Raw genomic sequence first — 15,500 nt, forward strand, 5'->3', positions numbered from 1 at the left:
CTGAACTGTGCGCCAAGGATGCTGCTGAACTGTGCGCCCAAGGAGTCTACTGATCTGTGCGCTCAATGACGCTGCTGGACTGTGAGCCCAAGGAGACTACTGAGCCGTGCGCCCAAGGACTCTGCTGAACTGTGCGACCAAGAATGCTGCTGAACTGTGCGCCCAAGGATGCTGCTGAACTGTGCGCCCAAGGATGCTGCTGAACTGTGCGCCCAAGGATGCGGCTGAATTGTGTGTCCAAGGACGCGGCTGAACTGTGCGCCCAAGGATGCTGCTGAACTGTGCGCCCAAGGATGCTGCTGAACTGTATGACCAAGGACGCGGCTGAACTATGTGCCCAAGGACGCGGCTGAACTGTGTGCCCAAGGACGCGGCTGAACTTTGCGCCCAAGGAGACTACTGAACTGTGCATCCAAGGTCGATGCTGAACTGTGCATCCAAGAACCCCGCTGAGCTGTGCGACCAAGGACGCTGCTGAACTCTGCGTATTTGGTTCTTATTTTTCTTTTCTGCTATGTGGAGCTTAAAAAATGCCAGTATCAAACTGCAAAATGTTTCTGTACATAAAAACACATTAATAATGCGGCTTCACATCTGCACCAGAAACACATCAAATAAGGGGGAAAAGGCGCAAAAAATGCAGCAAAGAGACAATAATTTTATTGATACAATAAGATTGTTATTGTGTAGTTTGCTGCGGATCCTGCAGAGAACAAAACCACAGTATTTCTGCATGGTGTGAACACTGCCTTATTTACAGTCTGGACCTTCACATTTCACATTATGCATTGTCTAGCCCAGATAGTTGGCTGATTTTTAGAACAGAGGAGGAAAATCTACGCAAACAGATTACATAATCAAACAAGGCGACTTGGTCATCATCACCATTCTTCCCCTTATCTGTGAGGGTGGACGGAATGGCACTGGGCAAAACTAAAATAACTTACATTCATCTGTATAAAGAGACCCAAAGACTGAGAGAGAGAGAGACAGCCAGAGATTCTGCCAAGCATCCAATGGACCAGAGACAGGACAGCAGTCATTTTACATCATGGCTCCATCACAAGGGACACGGATATGTCATTCTACAGGAAACAACCTGGGGTTTTCAGCTCCAGTTGGAAGGATACAGATCTGCTCCATTGACCATCGCTGAGCCATGGATACGTTTGTACCTTGTATGGACTCAATGGACTGTCATCTTCCTATGCTTGTCGTTACCTCCTCTCTGTGTGTGCTTAGGTGGGGTAGCCGACCCTCAGAGTTTTGACGTAACATCTGCCATTATCCCGTGTGTCAGCGGAAGGGTGAGATTCTAATGTGCACCATCTTGGGGTATTTTGCTAGGACTGTTCAATGTGTTATCTGCCTTTTTGTGGTACAATAAAGCGTTGTCACACTGTTTTACCCTCACCCTGTGTTGTCTGAGTAGCGTTAAGCCCACGTTAACAGGAGAGTGAGCGTTCGGCGGGAAGATGCCAGGTCTATGAAGTTCCTGCTAGCGGATCTGGTCATCTGCCGATCATTTCCACAAGCAGCTAAGGAGGTAACGGATATCGTGGAACTCAAAACATTACCTCAGAACTTTAAGAAATGTCACAACTGTGTCTCATCACAACTTACGGTTAGTGGTATTGGTAAGGTAAATATAGACATTAGAGCGGGAAATTGGAAGAAGTGTTTGGCACAGAAGGAGACAAGGTGGATCACCATTTTGGACACCATGTCACCGAATGGCCCTAATGAGTCTTTGAGTTTTTCCCCATTTTTGTAATTTCTTATGGTAATTATCTCTTCTCTCTTTTCTTTTTAATTGTAACTATTTTAGTTTTAGTTTTTATTGTATGTTTTGAGATTGATTTCTTAATGTTGTTTTTATTAATTTTCTAGTTCTTCCGCCTCTGGGCTGCTCTCCAATGTCATCATAGACGGTTCCTATTCTGCTCTGCAATCAATCACAAGCAGTGTTAAATCCATGCATTACGTTCTTACGGAATATTCTGTTCCTGTTTTCTTTTTTTTTTTTTGTAAATTCTTTATTTTTGAATAATAAAGTACAAAACATGAACAAACAGTCTCCAAGCTCAGTTCCAAAGATACAAAAATGTACATGTATAAGTGTTGACTTGACACTGGGAGAGTCTGCGGAAAGTAGGGGAAAGGAGAGGAAGGGACAAGGGTAGGAGAAGGGAAGGAGGGAAACGAGCGGACTAGGGGAAAGGGGGTACATAACAGACATGCATGTAACATCATGCATTAACAGTAAACATTAACCATTAGTATAGGCACAGCAAAATTATTTTATACTCGTCAGATTATATATACTTCTTTTCTAGAGCAATAAAGGATGCAATGAGAAGTAAAGGGCACAATGAAAAGAACACCTCGGAACCTTTCTCAAGAGGTTTTAACCTCCTGATATTTCTTCCATGGAGCCCACGTAACCTCATAAGAACTATGATTGAAAGTTTCAGCTCGATAGTTCCTCGAGATGGGAAATTTGGTTCACCTTAGCAGACCATTCTATGACGGTAGGAGAGGATTCGTCCTTCCAATGCAAAACTATAAGATGTTTTGCGGCGCTCAGCAAAGTGGAAGGAGACCATGTTTTTTTGGCATGAAATTTTTAGTGGGACAAGAAAGGAGAACCTCTGCTGCCTCGAGACTTCTGTCAGTCAAATATAGTTTTTTGAGAACTGATTCGATATCATCCCAATAATTTCTTATTTTGGGACAGGCCCAAAATATGTGGGTATGATGGCCGACTGCATTTAGACATCTCCAGCAGGTGTCACTGTCTGCGAGACCTCGCTGAAAGAGTTTGGCAGGAGTCATATACCATCTAGTTAATATTTTATAAGCGTTCTCTTGGAGAAGAATGCACCTGGAAAAGCCTCGAGCATTAGACAATATTCTGGAGACTTGGTCCCCTGAGAAAGAGGTATTAAGTTCTGATTCCCATGAATAAATAAATGAAGGTTTAAGTTGTGTGATTGGAGTGACAAGGTGGGAGTAAATACGGGACACTATTTTGAGCCTCGGGAGTGGGAATTTGGTTAAAATGTCCAACCAGGACCAATTGGATTTGGTCTGGAACATTTGTTTAAATTGTAGAATTGTACGACGAATGTGTTGCCTTTGAAGGAAGTTTTTTGGTTGGGATTTTGCCCCTGTAGGCCAAGCCCCCAGTTTTAAAATTTTATCATTATAGAAACTATTTAACGTCTCCTTGGGTAAGTTAGACCACAAGAAGTTGTATGGGTCTCGAAAGTCTGGATCGATCAGAACTGGCATGGCGCATATAGGTGTCAATGTGGAGGGGAAAGTGTCTAATGGCAATTCGTCAATCAAGAGTCTTTTAGTTTGTAAAGTAGCCAATGTTACCCCATCCAATCTGAGAGTAGCCGGTGGGCCGGTTCTAGACCACAGAAAAGGTATACCTTTAGGGCCCAGTAAAGCCAAATCATTAAGGTACTGTCACACAGTCCAATTTTGATCGCTACGACGGCACGATCCGTGACGTCGCAGCGTCGTATGATTATCGCTCCAGCGTCGTAGACTGCGGTCACACGTTGCAATCACGGCGCTGGAGCGATGCCGAAGTCCCCGGGTAACCAGGGTAAACATCGGGTTACTAAGCGCAGGGCCGCGCTTAGTAACCCGATGTTTACCCTGGTTACCAGCGTAAACGTAAAAAAAACAAACAGTACATACTTACATTCCGGTGTCTGTCCCCCGGCGTTCTGCTTCTCTGCACTGTGTAAGCACCATAGCCGGAAAGTAGAGCGGTGACGTCAGACGTCACCGCTGTGCTCGCTTTCCGGCCGGCGCTCACAGTGCAGAGAAGCTGAGACGCCGGAGGACAGACACCGGAATGTGAGTATGTCCTGCTTGTTTTTTTTACGTTTACGCTGGTAACCAGGGTAAACATCGGGTTACTAAGCGCGGCCCTGCGCTTAGTTACCCGATGTTTACCCTGGTTACAAGCGAACACATCGCTGGATCGCTGTCACACACAACGATCCAGCGATGTCAGCGGGTGATCAAGCGACGAAAGAAAGTTCCAAACGATCTGCTACGACGTACGATTCTCAGCAGGGTCCCTGATCGCTGCTGCGTGTCAGACACTGCGATATTGTAACGATATCGCTAGAACGTCACGAATCGTACCGTCGTAGCGATCAAAATGGCACTGTGTGACAGTACCCTTACTGTCTTCTTCTCCGCCCTCACAGCAGGATACCACTTTCAGCCATCTACTAAGGTGCGTTGCTTTATAATAAAGCAGAGGGTCCGGCACACCAAGTCCTCCAGAGGAAATAGGATAAGAAAGGAATTTGTAAGGTAACCTGGCAGGTTTAGATTTCCAGATGAATTTTATTATTAAAGATCTAAGGGATCCGAAGAAGGTCCGGGGTACCTGTATCGGAACCATATTTATAGTGTATAGAATTATTGGCATTATGTATACTTTAAACACGTTAATCCGCCCCAGCCAAGATAGAGCGGGTAAGTCATAAATTTTTATCAAGTTTTCTACCTTTTTTAATAGTGGAAGATAATTGTTAAAATAGAGTTTATTAGGATCTGCAGATATCGATATCCCCAAATACTTTATGGAAATGCAGCGCCCCAGAGTCCTGGTCGTTGCAGTAATGTTGCTCTTCCACCAGGGGGAGTGATATTATGTCTGATGGTACTAAAGGAGTTCACCTTGCCAGGTATCACAAGTCACACACCACACTTCACACTCCAGACCACCAGGGGGAGCAAAGGTCTATCTACTAGGCCACTCCTCACAGAAGGGTAAAACTGGTGGGTTGGATAGAAAGTTAGTCAGACGCTGCCTGGGTCTCGACCCAGAGAGTTCCTGTCAGGCAGACAGGGGGAAAAGGAGGAACATCTGAGCTGCAGACAGAGGGTCCCTGTCGGAGGTGGGATCGTGACAGAGGCCTAGCGATATAGAACGTTACGGAGCTGCGCCTGCCCCACGTGCGGCAGCATCCGAAGAAAGGACACAAAGAGAAGTGTATTGTGGAGAGTGAGAAACGAAGTCACAGCACAAGGAGATAATACCGAGAGGAGTTCTGCCCCAAGATCGGCGGCCTCCTTCTGAGGCATGTAGCCGGTGGCCGGAACACCGAGGGAGTAATTGACTCTACGCATTACTTCAGAGACCGGCAGGACAATCAATTCCAAGTTGGCTGCCCGACCTTAATACCTAAGAAGACACGGTGGCAAATTGTGGGGGTCGGGGTGTCTCTAGGGTCCCTACAAACAAGCTCCAGGCTATCCCAGTCATACGGGTTGTCCTATCCATACCATCTGGGGGACAGAGAGGAGACATCAGAAACATCCACGAAAGTTGTGAGGACTATCCCGTGGTGCTCAGCAGGGAGGTACTGCAACACACAGGCGCTAGTAGGTAGGCTACTGATTTCGACCTGGTTAAGAGAACTCTGGATATGCCTTCGGACCAGCTGCATTCTGCCTGCCCTGTGAACGGTACTCTGGACTGTGGACGCTGAAGTCTTCAGTAAAAGGTAAAGAGACTGCAACCTTGAGTCCTCGTTATTCATTGCGCCTTACATTGTCCATCATCACCACCTACACATCTGGGAAGCCCTGGGGACATACTTCACCTGTGGGAAGGTATACCATCTAGTTGCCATTCCATCACCCCAGCGGACCCCTAAGCAGCGTTGGTCACCCTGACCGAGTACCACAGGTGGCGTCACGAACACCGTACAGACTACACCTTTAATTGTGCGCCCCTCAAAGGGCCACGGATCGGGTCGGGCCACTGTGACATCCCCCAAACCAAAGGACCCGGTACCGAGTACCCCATTGCCTTTGTGCAGCGCCCCAGAGTCCTGGTCGTTGCAGTAACGTCGCTCTGCCGCTAAGGGGAGTGATGTTGCGTCTGATTGCACTAAGGGAGTTCACCTGATCAGGTATCACACACTACACGTCACACTCCGGCCACCAGGGGGGGGGGTTCTATCTAGTAGGCCACTCCTCACACTTTGGTAAAACTGGGGGTTGGACAACAAGACAGGGAGAAGTAACTGGGAAGTGCTAGAGAGAGGACCTGTCAGGGATGGGATCCTGATAGATTCCTAAGAGAACAACGCAACAAGTGAGCAACAGGAATACAGCAAGGAGGCAATAGGACCAGAAGGAGTCGTGCTGAAAGATCGAGGCAACATCCTTCTGAGGCGCAAACAGTCGGTGGCCGGAACGCCGAGAAAGTAAGAGACTTTAAGCATACTTCAAACCACGGCAGGACAGCCAATCTTAGGTTGGCTGTCTCACACATATCACCTAAGCAGACAACGGAGGCAGCTGTGGGAGAGGGGCGACTCTAGGGTCCCGGAAGAACTCCAGGCCTACCCCGTCATACGGGTGCGTCCTGACATATCATCTGGGGGGACGGAGAGAGAACGAGCATCAGAGACAGACAGAATCAGTTGTGAGGACTATCCCGGGGTGCTCAGCAGGGAAGGACTACAACACATAGGCGCTAGCAGGTAGACGCTGATTCTCACCTGTCAAGGGGAACTCCTAATGTGCCTTTGGACCGGCCGGTCTCAGACAGCCCGGTTAACAGTGCTCTGGATTGGCTAATTCGAAGCCTTCAGTAAAGAGGTAAAGAGACTGCAACCTGGTGTCCTCGTTATTTACTGTGACCGGCCCTGTACCGCACTACCACCACCATCCACACCTATTATTGGGCGCCCCTCAGCAGGGTCACGGACCGGGTCTAGCCACCGTGACAATCCCAGAGCAGAGACTCAGAGGCCCGGTACCGGGTACCCCTCGGCCCTGCAGCAGTGGGGGGGCGCTACAACTTGGCGTCACGAACAGGATCTACTTAAGCCTGAAGAATCAGGTCATGTGTGCCTTGGAACTGTGATTTATTGTGCTTGGACTGTGACTTATTGCAAAGACTGTGCATTGTTATTGCGCCAAGAGTTCCCGCCACAATTCGCCATCGCCGCGCACGGAGGGAGGAGCCTTAGCTTCGTGGGCGGAACCGGTCAAAAAGAAGCGCGGAACGAGAAAGCGTGGTAAAGTGCCAACCCTGGAAGAGGAACTCCGACCTCCAGCAGGTTAGTGGGAGGAAGGGACAGCCATGTCTGAGTCAGGGGAAGCGGAGGCGGCGGTCGCAGCCGTGAACGCAGAGGCAGCTCCGGTCCCCTTAGCGGATGTAGCCGCAGCCCTAATACCACCACCGCTGGCCGCAGAGCCCGCTGCCCCCATCAGCCAGTCGGACACTGCCGCTACCACAAAGGCCATAATGCCCTTCTCTATGCCATACCTGCCCGGAGCGGCCTGGCTACCGCGATACTCCGGGGAGTCGCACACCTTAACTGATTTTAAAGAGGGAATCTGCAGCATGCTCGAGTTCTATCCCCTGACGGAGCCACAGAAGGTTCATATGATAATTGGCCAACTCTTCGGGGCGGCTCTGAGAGAAGTGAAGTCCTGGCCCGCCGCGGATAAGGGAACTGCACAGCAGGTTTTTGCAAAGCTTAAAGCCACCTTCGATACCCGCACTGCTACAGAAATTAAACTGACTTTCTATGGATGCAAACAGAGACCGCAGGATAGCTTACGGGACTATGCCCTTAATCTCCAGGAGGCGCTGCGGGCCATTAAGCAGAGTGACCCCGACAGCATGCAGGATGAGGATAAACTCCTGAAGGAGCGGTTCATTGAGGGGCTCCTGTGCAGTCACCAACGGGGCCATTTGCACTTCCTGGCCATGCAAAATCCAGACTTGACTTTTGCGCAATTCAAGGATAAAGCTATCCAGGCGTTGTAGGAGCGACAGCCCAGCCGTGCAGTGCCTCCCAGGCGTCCCGCTCTCACATACCACCAGGAGGTGGCGTCAGATGCCCCAGTCGCCGCCGAGGCCGATGCCCAGAGCCTAGAGGACGACTCCCCTGCAGGACTCCGCCTCCAGATGCAGGAGCTGACCAAGAGTGTTGCTGCCCTGGCCCGGACGGTGCAGTCCCTACAGGAGGCCCCCAAGGAGAAGATCAAGCTGGCCTCCAGACCAGAGGATGTCCCTTGGATGCGACAGAGGAGGACTCCGCCGACCAGAGGCTGGGACGACGATCGCTTCCATCGGGACGGACGACCCATCTGCCGCCGCTGTCATCAGGTGGGCCACCTTGCAAGGTACTGCCCTTTAAACGAGCAACCCCTGGGGCAAAGGGCCAACCCCCAGGAGTAGGACGATCAGGCCCGCAGCATTGGAGAGCCAAATACATTGGAGGGCGACCAGTTCTTCCTGTAGTGGTTGACGGTATCCCCATGAACGCTTTGCTGGACACCGGTTCTCAGGTGACGACTATGCCTTACGTGCTTTATAAACGGTATTGGGAGGACACTGATATTACTCGTGGCCCCGATGACGATTTCACCATAATAGCCAGTAATGGTCAGCCGTTGCCGCAAGTGGGGTATAAAGAGGTCACTCACCATCAAGGTGGGGCGGGTGGAATTGGAAGCCCAAGGGATTGTAATTGTTGATATTGACCGCCGAGAATGTAATCCCATGATGACTATCGGTACTAATGTTATAGAAAATTGTCTTGCAGAAGTTATTGTTTTGTTGCAACAGTTGGCAGAAACCGCTGGCCACAGTGAACAACGCGCCCTGCAAAAAGAAATCAGAGCTCTGATGCAGAGACAGCAGGTAGAGCTGACTGGTGGTGAGACTGGTCGTGTCACTGTGAGTGATTCAAACCCCATCGCGATACCCCCCAGGAGTGAGATGTTAATATGGTGTCGGGCAGCCATAGGCCTCAGGGGTAAGGACTACCAGGCCTTGGTAGAACCCGTATATTCAGACAATAGGCCTACTATCCTGACAGCCCGGGGGGTGGTCGACGTCCGCCAGGGGAGGGTGCCCGTACGTGTCCTCAATTGTGGGGAGGAAGAGGTCCACCTCACCAAGTATGCCACGCTCGCCAAACTGTTCACTGTCAATAATAGTGTGATACAGACACCTGAACCCTTGGTCCCGTCAAACGTGGCGGAGGACAACGGTTCTGCAGGGCACTCGAAAGATTGGTGTCGGGAATTGCATGTGGGCACTGACTCTACCCCATCCCATCAGAAACAGGGGGCCTACAGGGTGGTTCATGAGTACGAGCGGGTATTCAGCAAACACCCCTTAGATTTTGGACAGGTGAAAGGGATCCAACATCACATCCCCATGGGAGATCACCGACCCATAAAAGAGAGATATCGCCCTGTACCCCCAGCTCATTACCAGTGTGCCAAGGACATGTTGCGAGAGATGAAGGAGGCTGGGGTGGTGAGAGACAGTTGTAGCCCCTGGGCAGCTCCGTTAGTCCTTGTTAAAAAGAAGGATGGTACAATGAGGATGTGTGTTGATTACAGGCAGTTGAATCGCATTACACATAAGGACGCATACCCACTGCCCAGGATAGAGGAGTCTCTGGCTGCCTTAAAATCTGCTAACTACTTCTCTACCTTAGATCTCACCAGTGGGTACTGGCAGGTTCCCGTGGCGGAGGCGGACAAGGAGAAGACGGCCTTCACGACACCGATGGGTCTCTGCGAATTTAACTACATGCCCTTCGGATTGTGCAATGCCCCGGGGACGTTCCAGAGGATGATGGAGTGCTGCCTGGGGCACAAGAACTTTGAAACCGTACTGCTGTATTTGGATGATGTCATTGTCTTCTCTAAGACCTACGAAGACCATCTGAAGCACCTGGCTGAGGTGTTTGAAGCCCTGTCCAGCCTTGGCTTAAAGGTGAAACCATCCAAATGTCATCTGCTGAAACCAAAAGTGCAGTACCTGGGCCATGTGGTGAGCGCCGAAGGAGTGGCCCCAGACCCCGACAAGGTCACGGTGATCCAGGACTGGCCAAAGCCCAGCAACCTCCACGAAGTCCGGCAGTTCCTCGGGCTGGTAGGCTATTACCGGAGGTTCATTAAGGACTTCACTAAGAAGGCCGCGCCCTTGCAAAACCTGTTGGTGGGCCAATCAAAGAAGACCAAGGGGAGGAACACCCCATTTGACTGGAACGAGGGGCTGGAGGGATCCTTCACTTGCTTAAAGTCGGCACTGACGGGAGAAGAGGTACTGGCCTACCCCGAATACGACCAACCGTTTGTGCTGTACACGGATGCCAGCAATGTAGGATTGGGAGCCGTGCTGTCCCAGGTCCAGAAAGGCAAGGAGAGGGTAATCGCTTACGCCAGCAGGAAGCTTCGTCCCACGGAAAGGAACCCTGACAACTACAGTTCCTTTAAGCTGGAATTCCTTGCCATCGTCTGGGCAGTGACAGAGAGGTTCAAACACTACCTGGCCTCAGCAAAATTCACCGTCTTCACGGATAACAATCCGCTAACGCATCTGGATACCGCCAAACTCGGGGCCTTGGAACAGCGGTGGATGTCCCGGCTGTCCAACTACGACTTCACCATCAAGTACCGGGCAGGACGCAAGAATGCAAATGCCGATGCCTTGTCTCGAATGCCCAATTTGCCGGAAACGGGGGAAGACCTGGAGGCACTTGAAGAGGTGGAGCTGCCTGCATTCCATCGCCCCAAAGCCACTCAGAACTCCCATCATGTGAAGAATAGGCACAAGAACCAACCGGATGCCACGCTGAATCCCCTGCCCCATCACGGATGGGCGGAAACCCAGGATGGTGACCCCGCGGTCCGTCGGGTGAAAGAGCTCTTGACGCAGGCAGGGTTGCATCCCGGCCCAGATGATCCACAGGAGACCCAACAGCTGTGGAAGGGGAGAAGCAAACTGTTTATCCATGATGGCAAGCTGTGCCGGAGAAGCATCGACCCACGTACTCACGAATTGGTATGGCAGATAGGAGTGCCAAGGCGAGATGCGCCCATGGTTCTGGGAGCCTACCACGATGGAGCCGGACACTTCGGATGGAAGAAGCTAGAGGGGCTACTCCGAGGGAGGTTCTATTGGATTTATATAAATAAACACCGTGTGCACTGCTATGTATTGGTGCAGAGACTAGGTTCCCAAGCCGTATAGTAAATTGTAAAAAAGTCTCGCACTCAACTTAAATCTGATAGATTTATTGGTACTAAGGTAGCACTGGAAACGTTTCAGCTCTTATCGAGCTTTCATCAGTCACGTGCTGTGCCTTATAGTGTGTCAGACGTGTCCTTATTTAGAATGCAGATCATGCATGATGCAGTCAATGACTGCTACTAACGATTGCAGAGGTGATTCAATATGAGGCAAGATGCTTCAGAGCTTATATGCGTCATAGGTATAGTAGACCCAGTGTTAGACAGTTTCTTAGGCCGGGGTCACACTGGCGTTTTAAACGGCCGAGTGCAATGCGATAAAAAATCGCATTGCACTCGGACCAATGTTAACATATGGGGCAGCTCCCAGCAGCCGACTTTTTGTCGGCCGTTTTCTTCGGTCCGAGACAATCGCAGCATGCTGCGATTGTCTCGGACCGAGGAAAACTCTGGGCTCACTCGCACCCATATAAGCCTATGGGTGCGAGTGAGACAGCGCACACCACTCGGATATCATCCGAGTGACGTGCGTTATAAGCGGACCCCAGCAATGGAGGAGATGGAGAAATTCATTTCTCCGCCTCCTCTGCTGCTGTGCTCCGATCCTCCCTGTGCGAGAGAATCGGAGCACAGACGCATGACACTCGGCTCCTGCTCTGCTGCGAGCAGGAGCCGAGTGTCATTAGCATATCGCATCCGATGCGCTTGCATCGGATGCAATATGCCAGTGTGACCCCGGCCTTACATAGGCACTAGAGGAGAATGCACCAGTAGCTTGTGAGTGCATATAGTGCTATTTGCATATATTGTGTCAGAGCTTAAAAGGTCATACCTGGGGAAGGGAAGCCGCCTGGATATATATATATTTATAGGGGCTGATAAAGGAGCCGCCTGGGTGCGTGTATCCACCTCTCGGACGCGGTATCCAAGCGGTGGATACCGCGTCCGAGAGGTGGATACACGCACCCTGGCGGCTCCTTTATCAGCCCCTATAAATATATATATATCCAGGCGGCTTCCCTTCCCCAGGTATGACCTTTTAAGCTCTGACACAATATATGCAAATAGCACTATATGTACTCACAAGCTACTGGTGCATTCTCCTCTTGTGCCTATGTAAGAAACTGTCTAACACTGGGTCTACTATACCTATGACGCATATAAGCTCTGAAGCATCTTGCCTCATATATTGAATCACCTCTGCAATCGTTAGTAGCAGTCATTGACTGCATCATGCATGATCTGCATTCTAAATAAGGACACGTCTGACACACTATAAGGCACAGCACGTGACTGATGAAAGCTCGATAAGAGCTGAAACGTTTCCAGTGCTACCTTAGTACCAATAAATCTATCAGATTTAAGTTGAGTGCGAGACTTTTTTACAATTTACTATAAGGTTCTATTGGATTGGTATGAAGAGAGCCATTGAGAAGTGGTGTCGAGAGTGCGGTCCATGTAGCCTACGCAGGAGGGACCGTGGCAGCCAACGGGCTCCCTTGCAGCCTATCATCACCAGGCGGCCGCTCGAACTGGTCGCGCTGGACCATGTGAAGCTGACACCTAGCCGGTCAGGCTATGTCTACGCTCTTACCATCGTGGATCACTACTCCAGATTTTTGGTGGTTGTGCCTGTCAAGGATTTAATGGCCAGGACGGCCGCCAAGGCTTTCCAGCAGTACTTTTGTAGGCCCCATGGCTACCCAGAGAAGGTACTGACCGATCAGGGACCAGCATTCGAAGCTGAAGTGTTCCAAGAGTTCTGCCAACTGTACGGGTGTAAGAAGATCAGAACCACACCGTACCATCCCCAAACCAATGGGATGTGGGAAAAGATGAACCAGGTGGTGATCGACTTACTAAAGACCTTGCCCGCAGAGGAACGGAGCCTGTGGCCAACGAAGTTGCCTGACTTGGTGGACATATATAATCACATCCCAGTAAATTCCACCAACTGCACTCCAGCGTACCTGATGCGAGGAAGGTCTAGCAAGTTACCCGTTGATCTGGACATGGGGGTCCTAACCCCCGAAGATACATCGCCGGATGCCGATTGGGATACCGAGAGGCGGCAAAGGTACCGCAAGGTACAAAAGTGCGTGGAAAGAAGCCTTGCTCAGGCCAGGCAAAAACAGGAAAGGGACTACAACCAGCATGCCCCTGCAATTCCTTTGCCACCTGGTGAGCACGTGCTCAAACGAAAGAGGAGGCTACACAAACTCGACGACCAATGGGAAGCGGAACCGTATACCGTCCTGCCATCCGATTTTGACAACACAAAGGTTTGCCTCATCAGCAAGGATGGAGGGGAGACCTCGACGGTGATATCCAGGGACCACCTTAAAGCCTGCCCTGATAAGCTGAGAGCGAGGGAAATGGCTCCAGGAACCTCCCCACCTGTAGAAAAGGAGAAGATGATCCACACTGTCCTTGGTGACTTTCCCCAGTCCTGGACTCAGATAAATCAGGCCATCGTGGTACCTGTTCTAACGTTCCACCAGCCGGACCCACCAGAACCAATGGTGGTGCCAGATCATCCGGTCCCGCAACCTCAACAAGCCCTACCTGAAGATGCCGTGCCGATCGTTGAACTGGCAAATCCTCCCTCTGCTATCGGTGAGCCTGCCGTACCCATTGTTGCTAGCAGCAGCCCTGAGAGCCCCAGCCTGCCAGTGCTACCCAGACTCACTGGAAGTGTAGCTAGAAGGTAGTGCACTACACCAGCAGTAGCAAGCATAGTGGGCCCTGTTAGGCCAGTAGCAACCCCTGCGCTGCGAAGGTCTACGCGCAGCACTCAGAATCAAACTCCCCTCCGCTACAAAACTTGGAGGTATTAATGAGGGCTGCTATTTAGTCAACAACTGTTTGTGTGCATATCTTTTGTTGCAGGTTTTAAAATGGACAAAGGAGTAATGGACAGTGAATTACTCCAAAACCTTCTAAAAGGGGACCCCTTTGTTTACCCGGGGTCCCCGCGGTTTCAACCACTGAACTGAGAGTCATAAACTGTGCATGACCTAACTTTTGCAACGTTCAAGAGTCCTCACCTCCCATAGAGGGAAGCACTGTTATGTTTAATTGTTTACAATATTTCAAAATGTTGTGTGTTTTCTGTTAACATGTATTGTTGTTCTTCTTTTCCCAGTCCGGGAGTACTGGATTTAACCGGGGGGGAGTGCAGCGCCCCAGAGTCCTGGTCGTTGCAGTAACGTCGCTCTGCCGCTAAGGGGAGTGATGTTGCGTCTGATTGCACTAAGGGAGTTCACCTGATCAGGTATCACACACTACACTTCACACTCCGGCCACCAGGGGGGGTGGTTCTATCTAGTAGGCCACTCCTCACACTCTGGTAAAACTGGGGGTTGGACAATAAGACAGGGAGAAGTAACTGGGAAGTGCTAGAGAGAGGACCTGTCAGGGATGGGATCCTGGCAGACTCCTAAGAGAACAACGCAACAAGTGAGCAACGGGAATATAGCAAGGAGGCAATAGGACCAGAAGGAGTCGTGCTGAAAGATCGAGGCAACATCCTTCTGAGGCGCAAACAGTCGGTGGCCGGAACGCCGAGAAAGTAAGAGACTTTAAGCATTACTTCAAACCACGGCAGGACAGCCAATTATAGGTTGGCTGTCTCACTTAAACACCTAAGCAGACAACGGAGGCAGCTGTGGGAGAGGGGCGACTCTAGAGTCCCGGAAGAACTCCAGGCCTACCCCGTCATATGGGTGCGTCCTAGCCATATCATCTGGGGGACGGAGAGAGAACGAACATCAGAGGCAGACAGAATCAGTTGTGAGGACTATCCCGGGGTGCTCAGCAGGGAAGGACTACAACACATAGGCGCTAGCAGGTAGACGCTGATTCTCACCTGTCAAGGGGAACTCCTAATGTGCCTTTGGACCGGCCGGTCTCAGACAGCCCGGTTAACAGTGCTCTGGATTGGCTAACTCGAAGCCTTCAGTAAAGAGGTAAAGAGACTGCAACCTGGTGTCCTCGTTATTTACTGTGACCGGCCCTGTACCGCACTACCACCACCATCCACACCTATTATTGGGCGCCCCTCAGCAGGGTCACGGACCGGGTCTAGCCACCATGACAATCCCAGAGCAGAGACTCAGAGGCCCGGTACCGGGTACCCCTCGGCCCTGCGGCAGTGGGGGCGCTACACTTGCACGTGGGGGTGCTCCAGAATTAACTGCCCATGAGAACGAGGTTTGAGAGCGAAGGGTAAGTATATGTGAATGTGGAAGAGTAATATTTAATGCCTCAGATTTAGTTGTATTGATTTTGAAATTAGATAGGAGACCAAACTGGTGGAATATCTGGAGGATAGTTGGAAAGGCCCGAGACGGATTAGAGATGAGGAATAGTAAGTCATCCGCAAAGGCTAGTGTTTTGAGTGACACCGAACCTACCTTCAAACCTTCTATTTTACTTTCTTGTCT

General features: G+C 50.6%; 1 protein-coding gene across 6 annotated transcripts in view; it reads left to right on the top strand.

The window, feature by feature from the left end:
- The window catches only part of LOC143814903 (uncharacterized), a 196,892-nt gene that overhangs the window by 61,193 nt on the left and 120,199 nt on the right, over nucleotides 1–15,500 (top strand). The window contains exon 9 of one of the 6 annotated variants that reach the window (XM_077293578.1): nucleotides 1,891–2,104. The exons of 2 other annotated variants lie outside the window; for them this stretch is intronic. The gene's annotated coding sequence lies outside the window, so the exon portion shown is untranslated. Of the gene's footprint in view, nucleotides 1–1,890; nucleotides 2,105–15,500 lie in introns of those variants that run through there. 3 more of the 6 variants (XM_077293577.1, XM_077293576.1, XM_077293581.1) reach the window with 3 other exon arrangements.

Source organism: Ranitomeya variabilis, chromosome 3, assembly GCF_051348905.1.
Source record: "Ranitomeya variabilis isolate aRanVar5 chromosome 3, aRanVar5.hap1, whole genome shotgun sequence".
NCBI classification, from domain to species: Eukaryota; Metazoa; Chordata; class Amphibia; order Anura; family Dendrobatidae; genus Ranitomeya; species Ranitomeya variabilis.